Below are 24,266 nucleotides of genomic sequence, written 5' to 3'. Positions count from 1 at the left end.
ACACTAATGTATCATGAGTTGGAGATACAGTAATATTAGCAGGGGATCCTCAGTATTGGAAAGTTATTTCAAGGGTTCCTCAGAGTTGAAAATGTTGAGAAAGGCTGATTTAGTAGCTTCTCTGAAAATCCCAATGTTTATTGTAATGACAACTATAGAAAAGCACAAACATGTGAATATGTTAGTAAGATCAAAATTTCTGATTAAAGTTAAACATTCCTAAACAAATATGGCGCTGCCCATCTGGAGATAAAAGAAATTGAAAGCATTGTCAGGGGAAGTGCTTTGATACCTGGAAGAACATGGCATTCATTTTCATTTTCCGGCCCTTTACCGTTCCCCTGACTTCTTTCTCCAATGACCGTTCCTTTTTTCACAAGCACGCATCCGGAATGTTTAGGGATCCTTATTAAACTAATGGAGAATAAACATGGTGGCAGCTGTGGAAAGGAGCATGAAGACTAGTCCTCCATTGCTCTGAGCAGTGGTGCTGGGATTGTTGGTGGTGCTTTCACAACTAAAGAGATTTGCAACAGTCATATAATTCATAGTAGAGTAAACGTTTTGAGCATCGCAGAGAGATTTAGTACCGCATCCTCGAACTGATGAAGTAAAAGGGTAATTTCCTGCAGGAAGAAAATTGTATCACAACCTCAGAATTTAACTTCTCATCCAACATCAGTACCTGACCTGACAAATACTCTATTGGCTGAATGGGTACAAATTCCCCCAGACACACTGCAAAATTGTGTAGAAAGTCTTCCTTGAAGATAGGAGGCTGTTGTAGCTAGAGCTGAGCTGAATGTACAGGGGGCTAGAGAAAAAAAATGGAAACGCTACATGGTTGGCAGGTGTGATGACATGTTTCATGTTGAAAGTGGCAGTGATGTAACATTCTTTTGATTCCACTGTGTGATGAGACACCTAGCTAACAGTTGGGAAGCCTAACTTTCCTCATTCACTGCGTGCACTGCTAGTAATACGGAGTCATGTCAGAGCTTACTGAGCTTCAAAGAGGTCAAATTGTTGGTGCCGCTTAGCTGGTGCCTCTGTGGCTGAAGGTGCCAATTTATTTGCCGTGTTGCGAGGTTCAGTATCAAAGGTTGTGACGGCGTATTCAGTTTCCAGGAAATCGTTGTGTAATAAGCATAAGAGTGGTCAACATGGTCAAATGACCGAAAGAGACAAAAGGACATTGAGCAGGATTGTGACCCAGAATAAAAATGTAACTGCACAGCTCAATCTCAGTCTTTCAAAGCCCATGTCCATAAAAACTGCAGAGGGAACTCCATAAGCAAAGCATTCCTGGGTGAGCTGCAATTGCCAATCCACTAGTGACCGATATTAGTGCTCAGAAGAGGAGAGAGTGGAGCAACACCCATAAATTGTGGACTATTGCTCAATCTCATTCCTGTAAAGACCGAGCCCCATGAAGACTGAGACTGAGCTTTTGCAGTCACTTTTGCAATTCTCCGCAGTGTCCTTTTGTCTCTTTCGGTCAGTCGACCATGTCGACCGTGCTTATGCTCATCAGATGTTTTCCTGGAAACTCTATATATACCGTCATAACCTTTTGATACTGGACCTCAAGACATGACAAATACTTTGGGAACTACTATTGCATCATGTAACATCATCCAGATGAACAAATGGATACAAAAATTTCATTTTTATTTCACTTTCATTTTTTTCTAGAGTCATTGCCATGCCTGTAAAGACTGAGCCCCATGAAGACTGAGACTGAGCTTTTGCAGTCACTTTTGCAATTCTCCGCAGTGTCCTTTTGTCTCTTTCGGTCAGTGGACCATGTCGACCGTGCTTATGCTCATCAGATGTTTTCCTGGAAACTCTATATATACCGTCATAACCTTTTGATACTGGACCTCAAGACATGACAAATACATTGGAAACTACTATTGTGTCATGTAACATCATCCAGATGAACAAATGGATACACTTTAATAATTTCACTTTAATTTTTTTCCAGAGTCATTGCCATTCGTTTCTATGTCCATCCGGAAATTCGGATACATCTGAATCACCGAAAATGAAATCTTTTGTTCGTAAAACGGATGAAAATGAAATGAATCGCACATGTGTAGTAAAAACTTTGAATGGTAGGGGCAGATTTCTGTGGGCTAAAGAAAGTGTGTCATGGTGCTGCGTTGTATGGTGGGTCTGGCAAAAAGTGGAAAGACCTCCTCTGAAGGACTCTGCAATTACAGATCTGAATGGTGAGCAGGTACCTACAACTCAATGGTGAGCAGGTACCTACAAAGCAAGTGTCATTTCCTTTCTAATTGATATCTGAATGTTAAAGGGGCCCCATATATATCACTTATAAATATATAAAACGCCAACCAGCCAAGTCCTCCTCTGGTTCTATGTGAACTTGATTCTGGTTGCACCTTACATAAGGTTCAGGACTCCTCCATCTTCATATGACTGCACAAGGCCTATCACCAAGAACTACCACTGTCACATGGGAGGGTAGGGAGTGAGTGATGTCTGTGGTCAGTATACTAGGACAGGACACATTTGGATTATGCAATTGCAATATGTAAGGTGTTATCAAACATGTATGAAGTTACCTAATGTGGTTGTCATTGTATAGTTCACACACTGGGTCTCTTGTCCGGTGCAGATTGTGGTGGTATAAGTACCACAGGAGCTTCCTTCACATGACTTGCATTGCACACCATTTGATTCTGTGCTCGTAGATATTTCTGTTGAAATAATATAAAAACATAAACAGATGAATAAACCTAAGGTGTACTACAGGTTCACTCACTTCACTGAGCATATGGAGCAGCATTGTTGTTACCCTAGGATGGGGCAACATAACATCTCTCCCTCTCTCCTTCTCCATGACCTAGCAGGAGATGTTCTGTAGTCCTCATATAGCTGAGAACAATGTAATTGATAATAGTTAGCACAGGCAAGAGGCACATGCATTTATTAGATCACATGATTTCTGGCAAAATGTGTTTAGTGATAGTTTCAATAGACCAAAAGGGAGCAAATAATTGTAGCCACCCTGCCCTAAGCAGGTTCTCTCATTGGGTTTCCCCTTGTCGGCATTGTTTCTCACTGCTGCCTGTAGGTGTCATTGGATAGAATAAAATGCCACAGTAAAACTGAATATTGAATAGATATGTTCCCTCTGACCAACCAATAGGAGGTTTATTGCTGTTGGCGCATACTGGGGGAGATCATAAATATTTAAGGTGGACCTTGTGTACTGTTTTTCTCACAGGCTGCGGCCTAGGGAGGGTGGTGTGTTATGCAACTGTGACTAGGCCTGTGGCCTTTGCATGTGCTCGGTGCCAATTCCTAGCCGAAGAAGATTTCCTTTTCAGTGTGGTCCTACTGCTGGAGGCCCTGGCCTACAGGAGTCTGGCAGGAGGAGAGGAGATGGTTGGTATGGAGTAGCAGAGGTCAATCTGTGGCTGGAGATCCTGAGGACAAGGAACTCATGAAGAGGCTGGAAAAGCTTCAAGAGGATCACCAAGGCTGTTATTGCTAATGACGTTACAGCTTCTGGAAAATGTACAGGTTTTTCAGCTTAAAGGCATTTTGCTAACAATGAGGTCTATGGTTATAAAAAATACAGAAAGAGGGCCACAAATTCAATCAATAGACCAGCTCTGTGACTCACCAAAAGTTTGGTGAGGGTGCATATGTCTAAAATATAACACAAAAAATTATTCACCAGCTGTAAAGGAAAAATTGTAGAAAGTAGGCAATGTTTAAGCACCCATTTATGGGGGAGGGGATTTTTTGTTGGGAGGGGAAATTTAGGGGTGGCAAGGATAAGAATCTAGGTTCTAGGAAGAGAAATTGGGGGGGGGGGGGTGCTCGGAGTAGTGATTTAGGGGTTGTGATGGGAGGTGGGATGGGGGAAGAGGATCTGTGCTACAATGGGGAATTGGGAGGTTTGTGCTAGATGAGATGATATGGTAGAGGGTGGATGGGAATTGTACTAGGACGGAACATTTTTGTTTGGGGGGATTTGTGCTTGTAGGGATGATTGGGGGATATTTGTGCTAGAAGGGGAAATTTTTTTGGTGGGGATTTGTGCTAGGAGCGGGGATTCGGGGGAATTTGTGCTGGGTGTGGGGATTTGGAGTGGGTGGTATGTGTACGAGGAGGGGAAAATTTGAGGGGTAGAGGATTTGTGCTAGGAGGGGATATTTGGGGGGGGCTGTGCTAGAGGAGATTATATGGTGGGGGAGGGAATTGTACCAGGAGATAACATTTTTATTTGGGGCAGGCAGGGAAATTTGGGGGTGGATTTGTGCTGGGAGGGGGGATAGGGGGGAATTTGTGCTGGGAGTGGGGATCTGGAGTGTGGGGGGGAGGATGTATACATGGAGGAGAAATTTGAGGGGTAGGGGATTTGTGCTAGGAGGGGTGATTATTTTTTGGGAGGGTGTTTGTGCTGGAGGGATTTGGGGGATGGGGGGCAAAGCGAGGGGGGGGTGAATTTTTACAAGGAGGAGGGGGAATTTATGCTTGGGGGTAAGCATGCAATTTCTTCTGGGGGGTAGGGATTTTTGCTGACACATAATGCTCATACATCTTGTGTGATAATGTGGGGGGGGGGGCAGTTTGGCATCTTCGCCTTGGGCTGTAGATGACATTGTCCCACACAATAATGAGTGTCTGAACGCAACACTGAAGCATGATGGAGGCTCCTTGCTAGTATGAGGCATACTTATCCATCATGCCATACCATCAGGGAGGCAAATGATTGACCCCAAATTTGTTCTGCAGTAGGACAAAGACCCTAAACATACAGCCAACTCCAATAAGAGCTATCTTCAGCGTAAAGAAGAAGTCCTGGAAGTGATGGTTTGGCCCCCAAAAGAGTCCTGATCTCACCATTATTATTATTATTATTATTATTATACAGTATTTATAAAGCGCCAATAGTTCACTCAGCGCTGTACATTACAAAGGGGGACAGAACATGTGACAGAACAATACCAATACAATGCAAAACATGAGGGGATTGAGGGCCCTGCTCTTTCGAGCTTACAATCTACAAGGGACAGGATAGTGGTACAGGAGGAGATACCTGTGGGGGATGGAGTGGTAGGAAGAGTGGAGGAGGTCGGCAAGTTAGCAGGGGGTAGGCTTCCCTGAAGAGATGGGTTTTCAGGGTGCGCCTAAAGGAGAGGAGAGTAGGTGATAATCTGATGGGTTGGGGAAGGGAGTTCCAGAGGATGGGTGACACCCTGGAGAAGTCCTGGAGGTGGGCATGGGAGGAGGAGACCAGGGAACTAGAGAGAAGGAGGTCTTGTGAGGAGCGGAGTGTGCGTGTTGGGTGGTACTTGGATATTAGGTCGGTGATGTAGTTCGGGGCAGTATGGTGGACGGCTTTGTACGTCAGTGTTAGGATTTTAAATTTGATCCGTTGCGCAATCGGAAGCCAGTGGAGGGATTGGCAGAGAGGGGTGGCGGAAACAGAGCGGTTGGAAAGGTGAATGAGTCTGGCAGCCGTATTCAGGATGGACTGAAGCGGGGATAGCCAGCGGCGAGGCAGGCCAGTGAGGAGGGAGTTGCAGTAGTCGAGTCGTGATATGATGAGGAAGTGGATGAGCTGTTTAGTGGTTTCTGGGGTTAGGAACGTGCGGATTTTGGCGATGTTGCGGAGGTGGAGTCTGCACGAGTTTGTTAAAGATTGGACTTGGGGCTGGAAGGATCTAGCCTGCAGGGCGGGTTCGATATTGGCGTTGTTGGATGTGATGGAGAAGTCAATGGGGGTTGGGGTTCGGGCTGGGGGGAAGACAAGAAACTCGGTTTTGGAGAGATTCAGTTTAAGGAAGTGGAGCGACATCCAATCTGATATGTCGCTCAGTAGGTGTGTGATTCGGGCAGAGACCGAGGGGGTGAGGTGGGGGGTTGAGAGATAGATTTGTGTGTCGTCGGCATAGAGGTGGTAGTTGAAGCAATGTAACGGAACCGGTACCCGACCGCATTTGGGTATATTCCGTGATCCCGCAGCTTCCCCTGTCCGAACACCATCCACGGACCATACCCTTGAAATCCCTCAGGAAATAGACAGCACCCAGCTCTTAAGACAGAAAGCCAACCATCACGGAATCTGTCTGAGGTGACATGAAGAGACAGAAGGATTGGAGGCAGCTGACATCCACAGAAGACCTGTGGTTTGCTCTCCAAAATTTTTGGAATTCCTACCTGTTGAGTTCTTTCAAAAGCGGTGTGCACAAGCACTATGTGTGTACCTAGAAGAATTGAAAGTCGTTTGAAATCTTCTGGTGTCGCTCGAGGCTGATTGGAAAGAATGATCACCCTGCCGGCAGAGAAATAGAGAGGGAGCAGCTTCCCAAGTTGCTCCAGAAACTAGATAGTGTATGTGAGAATGGACCCCGCTCAAACTGATCCGCAGAAGTCAAGGAACACTGGGGTGTGATGGATGACCTCAGCCGCTGCTCCGGCCCTGATGCGTTTCGCCCCACCCATAGAGAGCTCTGTAACCAAGTCCCCTATGGGTTGAATGAAATGTGTCAGCCCTCTGTGACTAGGCCCCCTATGGGTGGGGCAAAATGCATTAGTGGGCATAGTCGGGGTGGCGGCTGAGGCCATCCATCACACGCTGGTGTTCCTTGACTCCCAGGGATTGGGTTTGAGCACTACCCGGAACTCAAGTGACTGATAACAAAGCAATATCCAAAGAAAAAAATCCTTGTTCAGGAGTGGCTATACCATGACAACTGAGTAGGAAGGGTAGGTTCACTTACTATTTTGTATTGATGGGGTACAGCCATCTCCATCACAGCAACTTACACCCATTGAGTACTTGGTGCCAGCCACAGTCATGGAACCAGCGATATTACACTTGCTTACAGGAACCCAAGATCGCATGACTTGGTACGAATTCGTTCCACCTGAAAAATTAATAAACCTTCTCTAAAACATCGACAGAAGCAAAGCAAGCCTTATGGTCTTCCAGAGTTTCATAAAGTGGACCTTAAAGTGTCCTACTATCAGATATACTGTATGTTTTATGTTAAGTGTGTGCATGCCTAATAATGTGTAAGCGTAACACTTCCAGATACAAAGATCACAGTCCCCTCCTTTCCCCCTCAACGATGCTTTCATCTCCTTTTCTCTAAACAAGGATGGCACCATATTTGTCATCCATGGCCATCCATGGTCATTCATCATCCATGGCCAACATCTAAATCCTGGACTCCCTCCACCATTGGACAGCCATTTTTTTCTACTGAGAAGCCAATCCATGCCTTCATCATTGCCTGCACCTGCTGATGTGTTGGCAGTTTCCACAGTACACGATAATGCACCGGACACAGAAAAATACGAATGGAGCCATAGATAATAACCCCCAATAAAGTGCTTATTGCTTCTTGTTTTTTAGGTTGTGATTAATTATGTTTTTATTGTGTTTAATAAAAGCCAAGAATTACTTTTTTAAGCTGAAATCAAACATAACGGTTATTATACAATGGATAAAATAATATTCTGGGGTTTTTTCAGCCCCTCTTGATTTTTAGATGTGTGTGCAGAAGCAAGAAAATTTACAGAAGAGAGCTGAGAGGGAACCAAAGCAACAAAAAAAAATGTTACTTACTTGTGGTGGATATCAGGTAAGCGGACGCACACTTGCTATTTGCAGGGATTACACTTAATGAGCTGCTACATGTTAGGGAATTTCCGGATCTGCAGATGACGCATGAGGTGCCTAAAATACAAGATCACATTAAAAAAAGGAACTCCAAAACTGAAAACAGATAAGCTCAGCTCTGCCTCATTCTGCTCTGTCCTCCTTTCAGCTTGTCCTTTGCACTGCAGACACCTGATTAGAATTGCAGAACAAAAAAATGTGTTTTGTTTCATTTTAATTTGTTGTTTAAATAATTTTGGTTAAATTTGTTTCATTTGTTTCATTTTGTTTAGTTTATTCATTTTTCACAATTTGATTCAAATTGTCTGAACAATTGGATTCAATTCGACTGAATCAAAAAAGTATTGAACTTGAATTCAAATTTATTCTATTCAAATTTCAGAAGACGGTTATATTCTTTCTAGTTTATTCTATTGTTTTTTTTCTATGCTATTCTATTCCATTCTTTTATTTTTTATTCTATTCTAATCTATTCTATTTGAATGTATTCTATTTGAATAAATTTAGAACACAATGGTTCTGCAAATGTTACAACCACATTCTGTTCTAATACATTCCATGGTGATTGAATGAAGGTAACTGAGGCCAGGGTATGTCCGGAAGGGACTGCTGAATTGAGTTGTACAACATCTGTAGCACTACCCCCTCAGGGGCTGCTGCATTTTGGGTCCCCCTAACCTTTGCACAGCCAGGAAACGCACATTTTCTTCACATTTTCACATGCACAAATCAGTAATACAGTCCTTGAGCTGGTTTTTAGTTGTTTTTATTAAGGGGTTGACAACTTGGATGGGGTCTAGGAGTATAAGGGATGCCCAAGGAACTTTAAACTTGAGGACAACTTCTTAGCAACCTGCACACCATACAAAAAAGATGTGGATTCAAAAGAATATACTGTAGCACTGCCTCTTTAAGGAGCACTAAAGTCCCCTTGGTGTAGCACCTTGGACCCCAAATGAATCTTCCTCTTCACCCAGCTGCTTTGAGGGTATCCCTGGGCAAGGGATTCCAAGAGCTAGCAATGAAACATTCCACAGATGAGAACTAGTTGGGTCTTGCACCCGACTACCCTCTCCCTTTATCTGGCCCAGGGGGTGTAGAAGTATTCACACTCTCCTGTCCTGTTAGCTGGAGGGTTAAAGCTGCTTTGAGGCCTTTCGCTGGGCTAGCTCCTTCCCGGCTGACCGGTTGTCCCCCCTTGGAGACAGTGGGAGAGTGGAGATCCTTCTTTCCAGCAACCAGCCTGTAGGTAGGGCCCCCTCCCAGGCTTCACACTCCAGCCTTCTTCTCAGTCCATCTTCCACCCAGCATTGCATACTGCTCCCCAGGCTCTGGTTTATTTAAGGGTTGTCCTTGGTCACCATGCCTGGCCTCCTGCCAGGGGATTTGCAAAGTTCCATCAAACATGCAGATCTGGGCCTCCTCCCCTCCTCTGTCCCTCTTCCAAAAAGTTCTCTAAGTTTCTGGAAGGGTGGGAGAGTTCCAGAAGCCCTGACCTGCGGAGCCTCCCAGCATGTCCAGAGGTGACCTCACTACACCAATCCCAGGCTGTTGCCCAGCCTCTATTTAACAAAACAACAAACCTAGCTACCTAGAGGGCACTATACGTCTATAACATTACTCATGTCCAGTTGAAAGCGACTAACTACTACTAGATATCTCCTTACCTCAATATATGGGAACTGTAGGCACAAAGGGGAATAGTCTTTTTCTTACCTGTTGCAGAGCTGCTATTTGCAGGGAAACAATAAAAGCCCATTGCTATAACGTATTCATTGGAACTGTAGAAATATTCTCCCATATCACAAAAGGTTGATGTAGCGCATCCCATCGCACTGTCAGTAAATGCTGAAAAAAAAAAACAAATCTCAGAAATCTAGAAGCAATTTCAGGTAACAAGTAAAACCAGTTGGTGACTGCCCTATATCATCTTTACTGCTACGGGGCTGCCGCTGTGCGCAAAGTTACATAGATACAGTTGCAAGAAAAAGTATGTGAACCCCTTGGGATTATGTGGAGTTTTGCATGAATTGGGCATAAAATGTGCTCTGAACATCATCTAAGTCACAACAATAGAAGAACACAGTCTGCTGAACATAATACTACACAAACATTAGATGTTGCCATGGCTTAATTGCACATAACATGTAAACATTCACAGTGCAGGGAGGAAAAAGTATGTGAACCTTTGGACTTAATAACTGGTTGACCCTCCTTTGGCAGCAATAACCTCAACCAAACGTTTCCTGTAGTTGCAGATCAGACCTGCACAACGATCTGGAGTCATTTTGGACCACTCCTCTTCACAAAACTGTTTCAGTGTAGCAATATTCTTGGGATGTCTGGTGTGAATCGCTCTCTTAAGGTCATGCCACAGCATTTCAATCGGGTTGAGGTCAGGACTCTGACTGGGCAACTCCAGAAGGCGTTTTCTGTGCTGTTGCAGCCATTGTTCTGTTGAATTACTTGTATGCTTTGGGTCATTGTCCTGTTGCATCACCCATCCTCTGCGGAGCTTCAGTTGGTGGACAGATGGTCGTACGTTTTCCTGAAAAATGTCTTGATAAACTCTGGAATTCATTTTCCCATCAATGACAACAATCCATCCAGGCCCTGAGGCAGCAATGCAGCCCCAAACCATGATGCTCCCTCCGCCATGTTTTACAGTGGGGATGAGGTTTTGATGATGGTGTGCTGTGCCTTTTTTTCTCCACACATAGTGTTGTGTGTTCTTCCCAAACAACTCAATCTTGGTTTCATCTGTCCACAGTATATTTTGCCAGTAGTGCTGTGGAACATCCAGGTGCTCTTTTGCAAACTTCAAACGTGCTGCAATATTCTTTTTGGACAGCAATGGCTTCCTCCGTGGTGTCCTCCCATGTACTCCATTCTTGTTTAATGTTTTCCTTATTGTAGATGTGTTAACAAAAATGTTAGCATGTGCCAGAGATTTCTGTAGGTCTTTAGCTGACACTCTGGGATTCTTCTTTACCTCATGCAGCATTCTGCGCTGTGCTCTTGCAGTCATTTTTACAGGACGACTACACCTAGGGAGAGTAGCAACAGTGCTAAACTTTCTCCATTTGTAGACAGTCTGTCTTACCGTGGACACATGAACATCAAGGCTTTTGGAGATACTTTTGTAACCCTTCCCAGCTTCATGCAAGTCAACAATTCTTTTTCGTAGGTCTTCTGAGAGCTCTTTCTGCGAGGCATGGTTCACATCAGACAGTGCTTCTTGAAACCAGTAAACCCAAAACAGGTGTGTGTTTTTTAAGGGCAGGACAGCTGTCAGCAACACATCCAATATCATTACACTGATTGGAGTCAAGGTTGGCTCACTCCTGGCTCCAATTAGCTCTGGGGGAAGTCATTAAGCTAAGGACTCACATACTTTTTCCTCCCTGCACTGTGAATGTTTACATGTTATGTGCAATTAAACCATGGCAACATCTAATGTTTGTGTAGTATTATGTTCAGCAGACTGTGTTCTTCTATTGTTGTGACTTAGATGACGTTCAGAGCACATTTTATGCCCAATTCATGCAAAACTCCACGTAATCCCAAGGGGTTCACATACTTTTTCTTGCAACTGTATATACTGTATATCAGGGGTAGGCAACCTTAAAGAGATGGAGATCCACCTAAACAACAAGAGAGAAGTCAAAGATCACTGGGCACAGCGTCACTCAATATCGCCTCCTCACACTTGATATAAACCTTTTATTGCTTTACTACTATATCACAATCGAGTGCATTGCATGACAATCATGGGTTTAAATCAGGCGGTGAGAAGACAACATATCCTTACCACCTGTCAAACACACTTGGATAGCTTTTCAGAGGAGCAGCCATGCCTGCTACACTTGTGAAGGAGCCCTTAGTTCCATTTGGCAGCGGCACACTTAGGGCTCGTTCACACATAAAGTTGGAGGGTGGTAAAACCCTGCGGTTGAGTTACGGTTTTCCAATCCCTACCCCCTTTAGTTGTTGAGGCAGCAACCAAAGGTGTCCACATGCTGCTGCAGGGATTGGTATCACTCAGCATGGGACAGGAGCCGGCACTACAGAGGAGGCATCGGCTTACGCAGCTCTTGTTCCCTACTACAGCCCCAACTTTACAAGTAGTCCCTCTGCATTGCACTCTGTTTGGTGCTCTGGGATGGCGGGTCAGCTAGTCCAGACCGCGATCTACCAGTCACCTGGCTGTGATCTACTGGTAGATCGCAATCTACAGGTTGCTGACCCCCGCTGTATGTGATTCTACCCTTCCTGGTAGGGTAGAGCTGTGTCCTGTCAGCAGCAACATGCTGGATTTTGTTTCCCTGAAAAGCAAGGAATAAAATCAAGCACACCCCTTAGTAAAAGCAGCACACAGTACACATATAAATGTGTCGCTGGTCAGTCCAGAGATCGGTAATCAAGATGGCAGGCAGTAGTGTTCTGTGAATGAATGAGCCTTCGTGGCTGTCGGCTTATAGTTCTCAATGAACTACCATGACGCTGTGGAGCGCCATGGTAGTTCATTGAATTATCCTGTCAGTATATTTGATTGCTCGTACATCCTGTACGGGCAAGCAGATATACTGACAGGTCTGCAGGAGACCTGCATGGCACCAGCAATCTGCTGCTGGGACATGTAAGATGTTACAGCTCCTGCCTCCTCTCCCTGCTGTCACAATTTAAAAAAAACATGGCCCTATGGGGCTCCGCCCACATGGCTGCGTCATTAATTCACAGTGTCCTGTGAAACAATAGATTAGAACTACCATTGCGGCTGATGGCTTATACTTCTCAATGGACTGCGAGGGCGCTGTTGAGTGCTCTCATAGCCCATTGATTCTTCCTGCCATTCAGTACCTGCCTACCCATATGAGATACGGACAGACGACTTACTGAGTGTTTTCAGAATCCAGGCATTGCACCCGCGATCTGCTGATTGCGAGTGGAATTCCTTACAGACCGTGCAAATTTTTTTACCGGCAAAAAGAAGTGCATTTCTTATCTTTTTGTAAAAAGTGAACTTATCCTTTAAGGTAAGTAAATAAATACAAACATAAAATAATGTTGTAATACCTGATGTTGTGGTGGTTTCAAACAGGCAGGTTTGCTCATTGCCGGAACATTGTATATTCGTGTCTTGATTACATGAGCTCTGCGTTAAAGATCGGCATGATGGGCAAACCTTTCCATTAGCCAGGGAGCTCTCAGCTGGCCCTGTTAGAAGGTAATGATAACTTCAGTTTCAAAAACACATGTAATAAAAGTATAAGTATGATATAAAAGTATTCTTCGCAGACAATTCTGTAGTCTCATTAATTAAGCAGAATATTATTTTATAGCTACATGTATAGTGGCAGTGCAAGTCACATGGAAAAGCACATCAGTTGGTGTTGGAGAGTTACCATTACTAATATACACTCACCGGTCACTTTGTTAGGTCCACCTTTCTAGTGTCAAGAAAATCTCCCCCACACCATGACACCACCACCACCAGCCTGAACCATTGATGCAAGGCAGGATGGATTCACCACACCATGACACCACCACCACCAGCCTGAACCATTGATGCAAGGCAGGATGGATTCACCACACCATGACACCACCACCACCAGCCTGAACCATTGATGCAAGGCAGGATGGATCCAGGCTTTCATGTTGTTTACACCAAATTCTCACCCTACCATCTGAATGTGGTAGCAACCAGTCTGCCCATTCTCCTCTGTCCTCTGACATACAGTACCTGCAAAAGGTCCATGTGTCAAAAGTCCATCAATGGAATTTCCCATCAGCTGGTGTCTTCAGGGCAAACCCCAGAAACAGAGGACCTTCTACGTCATGGTAGCAGCAGCTGAAAGTGTTGTACTACTCCCAGGTGCGGCTTCCCAATCTTCTCTCTTCTTCTCTCCCTTTTCATGGGCTCAGACCCAGGGCTTTCTTGCTGCTCAAAGGTTAGGTCCCACTCAACTCGCTCTTCCCGACTACTGTCCCTCTTTTATATCACAGGACCAGTGGGTTGGACCTGGAGATAACTCACCAAAACCAAAGTACTGGGAAAGGCATGAACACTTACCCTCCGTCCGGGGAAGCACCTAACTAGAGCATACCTCAACCTGCTGACAAGTACAGTTCCCTGGAAACATCTGAACTCTCTGTGGAGGGGAGTCCACATACTTTAGACCATATAGTACAAGATCCATATGATAACATGCTGTACTCCTCTGCATGATGACAGTTTTGCGCGGAAAACTATGACAGTCCCACTATAAGTCGCTTATCACTGCCATTACCAGTATAGGTTTATACCTGCGTAAATTCCAGCATATATACCATAGTTTGTAGATGCTATAACTTTCACATAAGCCAAATTATTATACATTTATTGGAATATTTTTTTTTTACCAAAGACGTAGACATTTTGGCCTAAATTTATGAAGAAATTAGTCCTTTTTATTTTTAATTGAATATTTTTTATAACAGAAAGTCTTTCTACATTTATATAATAAAAATAAAAAATCCAGTTGTGATCAAATACCACCAAAAAAACCCTCTATTTGTGTGAAAATAATTATATAAATTTCATATGGGTACAGTGTTGCATGACCACACAAATGCCAGTTAAAATAGCGCAATAGTGCTGAACAGTAAAAAATGCCCTGGTCATGAAGGGGGTAAAACTTTCCAGAGCTCTAGAGGTTATTAAAGTATTTGCAGATACTGGGAGACTTGGGGATAGATTACATTTCATTATTTTGATTTTCTTATACTATTTATGAAATTAAATATATATGAAAGTTTTCATGTACTTTTTTGAAGAACTGATTTGCGTATATATGCAGAGGTGATATTGATATATTAGAGCTTGTATTTAAGGGGATGTAAATTATTATTATTATACAGGATTTATATAGCGCCAACAGTTTGCTCAGCGCTTTACAATATAACGGGAGACAATACAGTAACAATACAGATCAATACAAGAGGGTTAGGAGGGCCCTGCTCCTTGGAGCTTAATATGTGGCTGTAAAAATATGAATTTTGTGAATATGTAATTTGTGAATATAAAAATATTAATAATAAAATAAATGAACTTACATTGAGGTAGAGGAGAAGTGCAGTTATCTGTGTTGCAGCATGAAATCCCCATCTTCATTGTGCCACCGGTATAGCTGAGGGTGCCCACTTTATTACATTGGCTTGTTGGTACACATGACCTTATATAATCTTTTTGTATGTTTCCGCCTGCACAATAATTTATACAGTAATATTAAACAGCTTCAATAATAATCCTCCCCCATAAATCAGTTGCCAAACGTAGGAGTACCCCCTTATATCAGGCGTCTTCATCAGAGCACGCCCTTAAGTAATGTGTTCCAATTCAAGTGCCACCATACATCAGGCATTTCCATCAGAGTGCCTCCTTACATTGGGCATTCCCATCAGAGTGTCCCCTTTCATCAGGCATTCCCATCAGAGTGCCCCCTTTCATCAGGCATTCCCTTCAGAGTGCCCCCTTACATCAGGAATTTCCATCAGAGTGCCCCCTTACATCAGGTTTCTGCATTAGAAGGCCCCCTTACATTTGGTGTCTCCCATCGGTGTGTCCCCTTACATCAGTTGTCCCCAATAGAGTTCCCCATTATATAAGGTTCCCCCATCACAGTGACACCCAGTGGTGGACTGACAACACATGGGGCCCCCCCGGGCAATAGGGAATCATGGGGCCCCTGTGTCCTTGCCCACACTCAAACCACACCCAAAAAAGCCTATGAAAGGTACCAGGGGCATCTCATGGGGCCCCTACTGACCCTGGGCCCTCGGGCAGTGCCCGAGAGCCCAAATGGTCAGTCCGCCCCTGGTGACACCTTACATAGGGTGTGCCCATCAGTGCACCCCCTTACCCTAGGTGTCGGCATCGTGCAACTTTTCATTACGTATCCCCATCACATCAGGTGTGCCCATCAGAGTGCTCCTTTACATCAGTTGTCCGTATCAGAGTGCCCCTTTACATCAGGTATCCCCATCACAGTGCCAACTTACATCAGGTATTCCCGTCAGAGTGCCCCCTTACTCTCAAAGTACTCCTTTTCATCATATTTCCAAGGATCAGGGAACCCTCACAAACCCAGCTTCATTCACTATACTTAGAATGGAATTATTTGCTTCGGTTGGGGTCCTTCTTAAATAAAGACAATAAAAATGGATTGTACTGCAGAAATATTTTGCCAGGCGTACCTTCAGTGGTCTCTCTATAGGCCAAGCCGCAACTGTAATTAGGCAGACAGGTCACAGGAGATCCCGTGCAGGAAGCTTGTGCCGCACATTGGATGCATGAAAGAGAATGACCTGAAAAAAAAATATATATGAGTGATTATTAAAATGTAATACAAGTCAGCGCTATAAACAAATAAAAAACAAGAAGCTGCATGCAATAGGTATAGATATACAATACACCTAAAAAATAATTCTAAAAATAATTGCTGCGCTCAATTCATATTATGTGAATCATTTAGGTCCATCATATATGTTGTGCTAAATAAATTCTCCGCTGTGAAGTATTATACATAAATCCAAACAATAATCTTGCATAAAAATAGAGCAAAAGTTCCCTGAGGACGCGTGATCGTGCGAAACGACTTTGGACAGAGCTGAATTGCTTGAGGTCACGCTGCCACTCCATCTGGTTGCTGGCGGTGCGTTACTGCCAATAGTGCCCCAGGGCCATGGATAAGGGAGTACCACTATTCCTCCTGTAAGGTACCCAGGCCACACCCATCACCAGCAAGATATCACCTTGTGGAGTGTCAATGATCATGAGAACAGTGAGGAATCATCCCAGAACTACAGGTGAGGATCTTGTCAATGATGTCCAGGCAGCTGGGACCACAGTCACCAAGAAAACAATTGGTAACACACTACGCCGACAAGGATTGAAATCCTGCAGTGCCCACAAGGTCCCTCTGCTCAAGAAAGCACATGTCCAGGTCCGTCTGAAGTTTGCCACTGAACATCTGAATGATGCAGAGGAGGACTGGTGGAAAGTGTTGTGGTCAGATGAGACCAAAATCCAGCTGTTTGGTATCAACTCGACTCGCTATGTTTGAAGGAGGAGGAATACTGCCTATGACCCCAAGAAGACCATCTCACCTGTCAAACATGGTGGTGGAAACATTCTGCTTTGGGGGTGTTTTTCTGCTAAGCGGACAGGACAACTGCACCGCATCAAAGGGATGATGGACGGGGCAAGGTACCATCAAATCTTGGGTGAGAACCTTCTTCCCTCAGCCAGGGCATTGAAAATGGGTTGTGGATGGGTGTTCCAGCATGACAATGATCCAAAACATATGGCCAAGGAGTGGCTCAAGAGGGAGCACATTAAGGTCCTGGAGTGGCCTAGCCAGTCTCCAGACCTCAATCCGATTGAAAATCTGTGGAGGAGCTGAAAGTTCGAGTTGCCAAACGTAAGCCACGAAACCTTAATGACTTGGAGAGGATCTGCCAAGAGGAGTGGGCCAAAATCCCTCCTGAGATGTGTGCAAACCTGGCGGCCAACTCCAGGAAACGTCTGACCTCTGTGATTGCTAACAAGGGTTTTGCCACCAAGTACTAAGCCATGTTTTGTGAAGGGGATCAAATCCTTATTTCCCTCATGAACATGCAAATCAGTCATCATTTGTTAGAAATGCACTTCTTTTGAATTTGTTTGTTGCTATTCTGTCTTTCAGTGTTACACCGAACATTCGATTTTTAGACTGACCATTTCTTTGTGAACGGGCAAACATTCAACATCAGCCGGGGAGCAAATACGCATTTCCTTCACTGTAGTAAAACAGCACACAACACATAATGCGAAACACAGACAGCACATCATTAATCCTTTGCTCGCCTCAGATGTTAACCCTTCCTGCCCAGTGTCATTAGTACAGTGTCAGTGCTTTTTATTAGCACTGATCACTGTATTAGTGTCACTGGTGATGTCAGTGGAAGTTAGTCAGTTCCCCCCAGTGTCGGAATGCCTTCCGCAGTCCTGGAGTCCTACTATAAATCGCTGATCGCCACCATTACTAGTATTTAAAAAAAAAATTCCAGTATACTGTACAAGTGTACCTCAGTTCACAAATTTAATGCGTTCTGAGGGACATTTCGTATTGCAAAAAATTTGTAAATCGAAACGCAGTTTCCCATAGGAATGCATTTAAAACCAATTAATCCGTTACGGAGGTCAGAAAAAGTAAAAAAGTCTTATCTGTTCAAAACTCTTTATAAGGTGCACTTTAAAGGCATAAATACTGTACAGGGACATGATTAAAAAAAATTTTCAAATGCATTGAAAACCAATTAATCCGTTCGTATTGTGAAAAAAAATTGTAAACCGAGCCATTATTTTCAATGGATTTTCATTCGTGAACCAAAAATTACGTTAACCGAGGCGTTCGTAAACCGAGGTACACCTGTATATAAACCGCCGTTTGTAGACGCTATGACTTTCACGTAAACCAATTCATTTACACGTATTGGGATTGTTTTTTGCAAATGTAGAATACATTTTGACCTAAATTTATGAAGAAATTAGATTTTTAAATATTTTTCACTGGACGTGTTTTATAGCAAAAAGCCAAAAATATTTAGTTTTTTTTCAAAATTGTCGGACTTTTTTTGAAAAAAAGGACATAAATTTGATTTGCGTGCAGCATTGCATGACCGCGCAATTGTCAGTTAAAGTAACGCAGCGCTGTATCGCAAACAAATGGCCTGGTCAGGAAGGGGGGTAAATCCTTTGGAGGGCAAGTGGTTAAACCCAAGAATAAAGATATAATATATCGCCTGATGATCCGAGCAGTATCATTTAACTCTTATCGACTATATAACATGGGGGGGGGAATTGGACTAGCTCAGTCCACAGAGGTAGACATAGTTCCAAAGCTATCACCTGCTGAGATCAGACTTACCTGGTGTGATGAGGACACAAAGCAGGCAGAGAAAGCTCAGCGGACCGTCCATCCTCCACCCAATCTGTGCTGTGCCGGTGTCACCTGTCACTACTGCTGGAGGTGACTGATGAGCATATTTAAGAAGAAATTATGAGGGTGTGGATATTACCAACGGTATGAGGAAACAAAGTGTATCCTTTCTAGCAAAGTCATAGATTAATGCTTGAAATATGCGATAAAACTGCATAAAAGACAAGAACTGTGAGTTCTATTTAGTAGATAGTGAGAATTGGTTTTTTTAGGGAAAAAAAAAAAGGCGTATACTTTTTTTTCTGTTTTAATAATGCTTTGAGGACATGGACCCTGATTTATCCAGCTGAAATAGCACCCAAGGCTTCCTAAAGTATACATAAAGTATGCCAACGTGGCCTTACAGCCAGTATTATAAGGGTTTTTTAGCATTGTATCTAAGAAAAAAAAGGAATAAATTGCAGCTACTAGTCCTGAGATGTGGTGGCTGCTATAGTTTTCTTAAGCTGATGATTAGGGATAAGTTCAACTGTTTGGTCTGAACCTAATATTTGCACATTTTCACCCCTGTTCTCTGGGAACAAAATATCAAATGTGGAAGCAATATTCCTACCACTTCTACAGTATATACAAGGTACATCTAAAAAGTTTGGTGAATGGTTCAATATCTCAACACCAACATGGGCCAGGTTCATGGAAATGCACATGGATATCAAGAAACACGTCAAGAAGCACCACCTAGCGTGGAGTACACGTGATCATCAGGGTAAACCCGCTGTGGGCAGTCAAATGCAGTCAGTGTGAGAGGTAGGGTCACAATGCCATGGAGCAATGAGTGAACATCAAGTTCTGCTACAAATTGGGGAAAACAGAGAACATGTTGGTACAAGTGTACAGGATGGAAGCTGTGAGCAGAAAATGTGTTTACGACTGGTTGAAACGAAAACGACTGAGAGTGAGCCACATTTGGGTCAGTCGCCAACAAGCAGAGCCCTATCGGTGACTGACTTTATGAATGATGCCAGAGGAATTGGGCATTAGCAAGGACACAGTGTGCACCATCGTAAACAAAGATTTGTGTAAGCAGAAGATCTGTTCCCAGTGTGTGCCACACCAGTTGACAAAAGAACAGAAAGCAAAACGGATGGAAACCTCTGGAGATTTCATTACCATGTGTGACCAGAATCCATCTTTTCTGTGAACCATTATCACAGGGGATGAGACCTGGTGCTACCAGTTTGATACGAAATCCAATCAGCAATCAATGGAATGGTGTTCACTGTCTTATTCGTGGTCCAAAAAGAGTCGCCTGCAAAATTCCAAGGTCAAGACAATGTTGATCGCCTTCTTCGATAATGATAGAATCATCCACAAGGAATTCGTTTTTTGCAGGTCAAACTGTGAATGCCAACGAGTTTTTGAAATGGTTGCTACGACGCATCCTCCGTGTTTGGCCAGAGTTGCACAGCAGTAGACAGTGGATGTTGCTGCACGATAACGCTTTTCATTCATGTACGCTGTTCTCGATCATCCACCATACTCCCCTGATCTCTCGCCTGCATTTTTCTTTCTGTTTTCCCGCCTGAAGAGTGCCATGAAAGGAGACTGGTTTGCGGACGTGGCAGGTTTTCCAAGAATGTGTGACGGCGGTTCTGCAATCAATTCCCAAAGAGGCCTTTGCTGACAGTTTCCAGAAGCTTTATGAATGTTGCCAAACTTGTGTTGTGAAGGACTGCAATTACTTTGAAGGTCAAAGGTAATTTGTTTGTATTTTCTCTTTTGTTTGTTTTCTGATATCATTCACCACTTTCCACTGTCAATGTCTGCTAAGGAAAGGGTTGGCTGCTGGCACCTACCACATCTTTAGCAACCACTGATGTCACTGGCACCATTGACTTACATGATCAGGAATCCCTGACCAGAACAGGGAGGGGATAGGGGTAATATCACTGCCAATATATGGCCATTGGTCTTATTTGGGCCAGAACATTTTTCATATATGGCCATGTACATGTTTATTCAATAATGTCACCACTTTCCCCACCCCTTCATTTATTTCGCTGTCAGGGAGCTGTCCTTTGGTGAGGATGGCATTGGGATCACTCCTGTATGCCGAGTCCTTTGGATTTTTTTGGGATTATTATTTTTTTAATAACGTACTTATCAATTGTTTGGGTTTTTATTTCTAGGCTACGTGTTTTTGTTAATGAGTGAACTATGCACCCCTTACTCATTCACACGGGGTATCCAGAGATCCATTATCTTTTTTTTTAAAGAGTCTTTATTGGGTTTTATTGTATACATAATAAAAACCAACGATACTTTCCGAAGGTGTATCATGGCAACGTAACATTACTGAAGATAGATCAAACAGTTTGACCAAAGCATGAAATATGATATTTAGATATTGACACTTATGAGATCCCTGAGATGGGGAAGAAGAATAGTAATAGCAGATGGTGAAAAGTGCCCGTATAGGAGCTGTGAGGATGGAAAAAAGAGTTCTGTTTTGTGGGCCAATAAAGTGGGTAAGATAAAGTGTAGAAGTATGTTAGGACCAGGGGTGGACTGACAACTCATGGGGCCCCCAGGCAATAGGGGAACATGGGGCCCCTATGTCCTTGCCCAAACTCAAAAAAGCCTATGAAAAAGGTACCAGGGGCATCTCATGGGGCCCCCTACTGACCCCGGGCCCTCGGGCAGTGCCGAGTTTCCAAATGGTCAGTCCGCTCCTGGTTAGGACATAACCAGAAGTATTTGAATATAGACGTGTAGCGGTATGTTGACTAATAGCCAATGTAGAAATTGAATGGTGATTATCATGTATGCAGGCTAAAAGGGAAAAGATAGGAAAAGAAAAGCGTAAGAGTTGGGAGTAGAAAAATAAAGAAAAAGCTAAGAAGAGAGAGGGAAGAGAGATGGGCAGAGTAGAACTTCCCCAAGAAGCCATTAACTGAAATACCAAAGAGCAAGTAAGTAAGACAAGAAAATAGAATTGTGTCATGTAATGTGATGTAGTGTGATGTAAAGTGAATTACTGTATATCTTCAGAGATCTTTAGTGGGAAAGAGATAAGACGAAGATAAAGAAAAGAAATAAAAGAAAAAAAGGTTTTAATGCCAAGTAGAGGTGGGAGAGCAGCATTTAGTAGACATAGCAAGCACAATTTATCTCACATATGCATACACTGAGCAAATATGAAACCATATGACAAGACCTAGAATTATAAAGCCTGATTTAATACTGTTGAGCCTTGGAGGAAGAACTGTTGCTCTGGGACAGGAAATGACCATTAAATATAAAGTCTCCACTTTCGATTGTAGTACTCCTCTCTATGATTGTGGGATGAAATTAATAGATAGAGCCGGTCCAGGTGGAGGAGGGAGTTAAGATCTTGTTTAACATCCAAGATGGTTGGTGGATAATTAGAGACTCATTTTTTTTAGTATAGCTCTTCTCGCTACCAATAGGCAAGTGGACAGCCACGGTTTGATGGCCCAAAATGTAACGAGATGAGTAGAAGAAATTCCTGAAGTAGGTAGTTCCAAATTGCCAAAGAGAAGAAGTAGAGGATCTTTAGGTAATTGAAGAGTAGTGATGAAAGCTATAAAGATGAGTAATTGGTTCCAGAAGGTAGATATTGGTGAGCATTTCCAAAACCTGTGTTGTAGTGAAGGTTTGTAGTGTCCACAAAGTGGGTAGGTAGATGCAGAAGGATCAGCTCTTAAGTAAAGACAAGGCATATAGGCATGGTGCATGATCTTGAATTGCTGCTCACGCCAGAACTCATTAGAGTTAAATGCACATGTAGTGTTGAATCCGGTAAGGCACTATCAAAGTCCCTGATCCAAGAGGAAATGGAAGTGGAGGTTTCTAGTGGTTTCGTATAATGTAGGTTTAGCGGACCATATATATTTGATATTTTGTATTTTTGATTTCTGACTAGTACTTCTATCAATGATGTACGAAAACTAGTAGACTTAGACGGTGCCACCGAGTTCACAAAGTTCCATACTTGTAGGATATACAAAAAATGGTGGGAAGGTAGATTGAAGGAGGTTAGGATTTGTTGAAGAGGAAGAGGAGAGCCAGAAGAGGTGTCAAACAATTGGCTAACCAATCTGAGATACTGAATATACCACATTTCATATGCTGCATGTTGTTAAAGGAAAAAGAAAAAGAAGAGTTATGATGTATAGGAAGAAAGCGAGATTGCCGAGGGGAAACTCCTAGTTTACGTCTAACCTCTTTCCAGATGAGTGTCACGTATGAGTGGATTATGTTTTAGGTAGGGTTGGAGTTCGAATGTAAAAGATCCGTGAGATCAAATGGAAGGACCATGGTGGATTCTAGTTGGTAATTAGAGTATTTGGACGACTGAGTCAGCCAGTCTATGCAGACGCGTAAAATACATGAAAGATTATAAATTTGAATATTGGGAAGACCAACCCCCCCCCTTGCACCTAGGAAGGAATAGCTTGTTTATTGCAATGCGTGGGCGGCACCCCTTCCACAGAAAGCTGGAGATCGCCTTGTTGAGTTTGGTTATATCCATATGTTTAAGCAGTTTGGATAGTTTGGAGAGGATATAACAGTTTCGGAAAGCTCACCATCTTGAAGAGGTGAGCCCGTCCCAGGAGTGATAGCGGCAGGTCTCTCCACATCTCCAATTCTCCTATAATTTTTTAAATTGTAGGCAAATAATTCAGCAAGTTTAGAGACGAGGCGAATTTCCCTATTTTGATACCTAGGTATGTAATGTGGCTTGTAGTTATTTTGAAGAGTGAATTTTGGGCCTACGTAGGAGGGCGTGCATGGTATAGTGGAAGGACTTTGCTTTTTGTGAAGTTGATACGAAGGCCCGAGCAGTGTCGAAAGGCCAAGAAAGTGGCATGTATATATGGCAAGTCTAGAGTTGGATTGGATGTAAATATTAATATATCATCAGCAAAGAACGCTACGCGCAGATATTGCTGAGCAATTTGGATTCCATGAAGTTGAGAGTGAAACAGTAAGAAGCAGGCTAAAGGTTCTAAAGCTAGATTGAAAAGCAAGGGGCATAAGGGACATCCTTGCCTTGTTCCTTCATGGAGTTGTATGGGATTGGATGTTCGACCTGCCGCTATTACTTGTGCCGTTGGTGCCGAGTACATAGCTTGGATTAAGTGCGTAAAAGAACCTGAAAAACCGAATTTATGCAAAACTAACTGAAGCCAATGAAAACTGACATTGTCGAAGGCTTTTTCAGCATCAAGAGAGATAATCGCTAGATCCTGAAGTGGGTTAACTTTAGCTTCATGTAAAACTGGTAAAACTTTGCGTATATTTGATGTGGCCGAGCGGCCCTGGATGAAGCCCGCTTGCGAGGGATGAATAAGGGAGGGCAGAATAGTGGCTAGGCGGTTTGCAATAATTTTAGAGAGAATTTATGCATTTAAGTTTAAAAGTGATATCGGCAGGTAGAAGCCCGGATCAGAGGGGTCTTTGTCTTTTTTTTTGCTGTTAATTTGATGTGGGCTTGGAAAGCTGAAGGAAGATACGCCCCCCCCCCCTCCTGAATTGATTGAAAAAACGACTGTAGAGTTGGAGAGAGGGTTTTGGCCATGAGTTTATAAAATTCTGAAGTGTACCCG

General features: G+C 43.3%; 1 pseudogene across 1 annotated transcript; it reads right to left on the bottom strand.

Moving 5' to 3' along the window:
* Window positions 1-396: 396 nt before the first annotated feature.
* Window positions 397-18,712, bottom strand: LOC149432779 (uncharacterized; annotated as a pseudogene). The gene is made up of 9 exons (XR_016308978.1): window positions 18,622-18,712; window positions 15,908-16,018; window positions 14,768-14,914; window positions 12,749-12,889; window positions 9,389-9,520; window positions 7,619-7,729; window positions 6,768-6,914; window positions 2,592-2,726; window positions 397-626 (listed from the first exon to the last, which is right to left on the bottom strand). The product of XR_016308978.1 is annotated as an uncharacterized LOC149432779 (transcript).
* Between the last annotated feature and the right edge of the window lie 5,554 nt (window positions 18,713-24,266).

The sequence above is a fragment of the Staurois parvus genome, unplaced genomic scaffold, assembly GCF_062004578.1.
Source record: "Staurois parvus isolate SC_StPar_1 unplaced genomic scaffold, SC_StPar_1.0 ptg002113l, whole genome shotgun sequence".
Taxonomy (NCBI): domain Eukaryota; kingdom Metazoa; phylum Chordata; class Amphibia; order Anura; family Ranidae; genus Staurois; species Staurois parvus.
The sequence above is the reverse complement of the archived record's forward strand: the minus strand, read 5'-3'. Positions and strand labels throughout refer to the sequence as shown.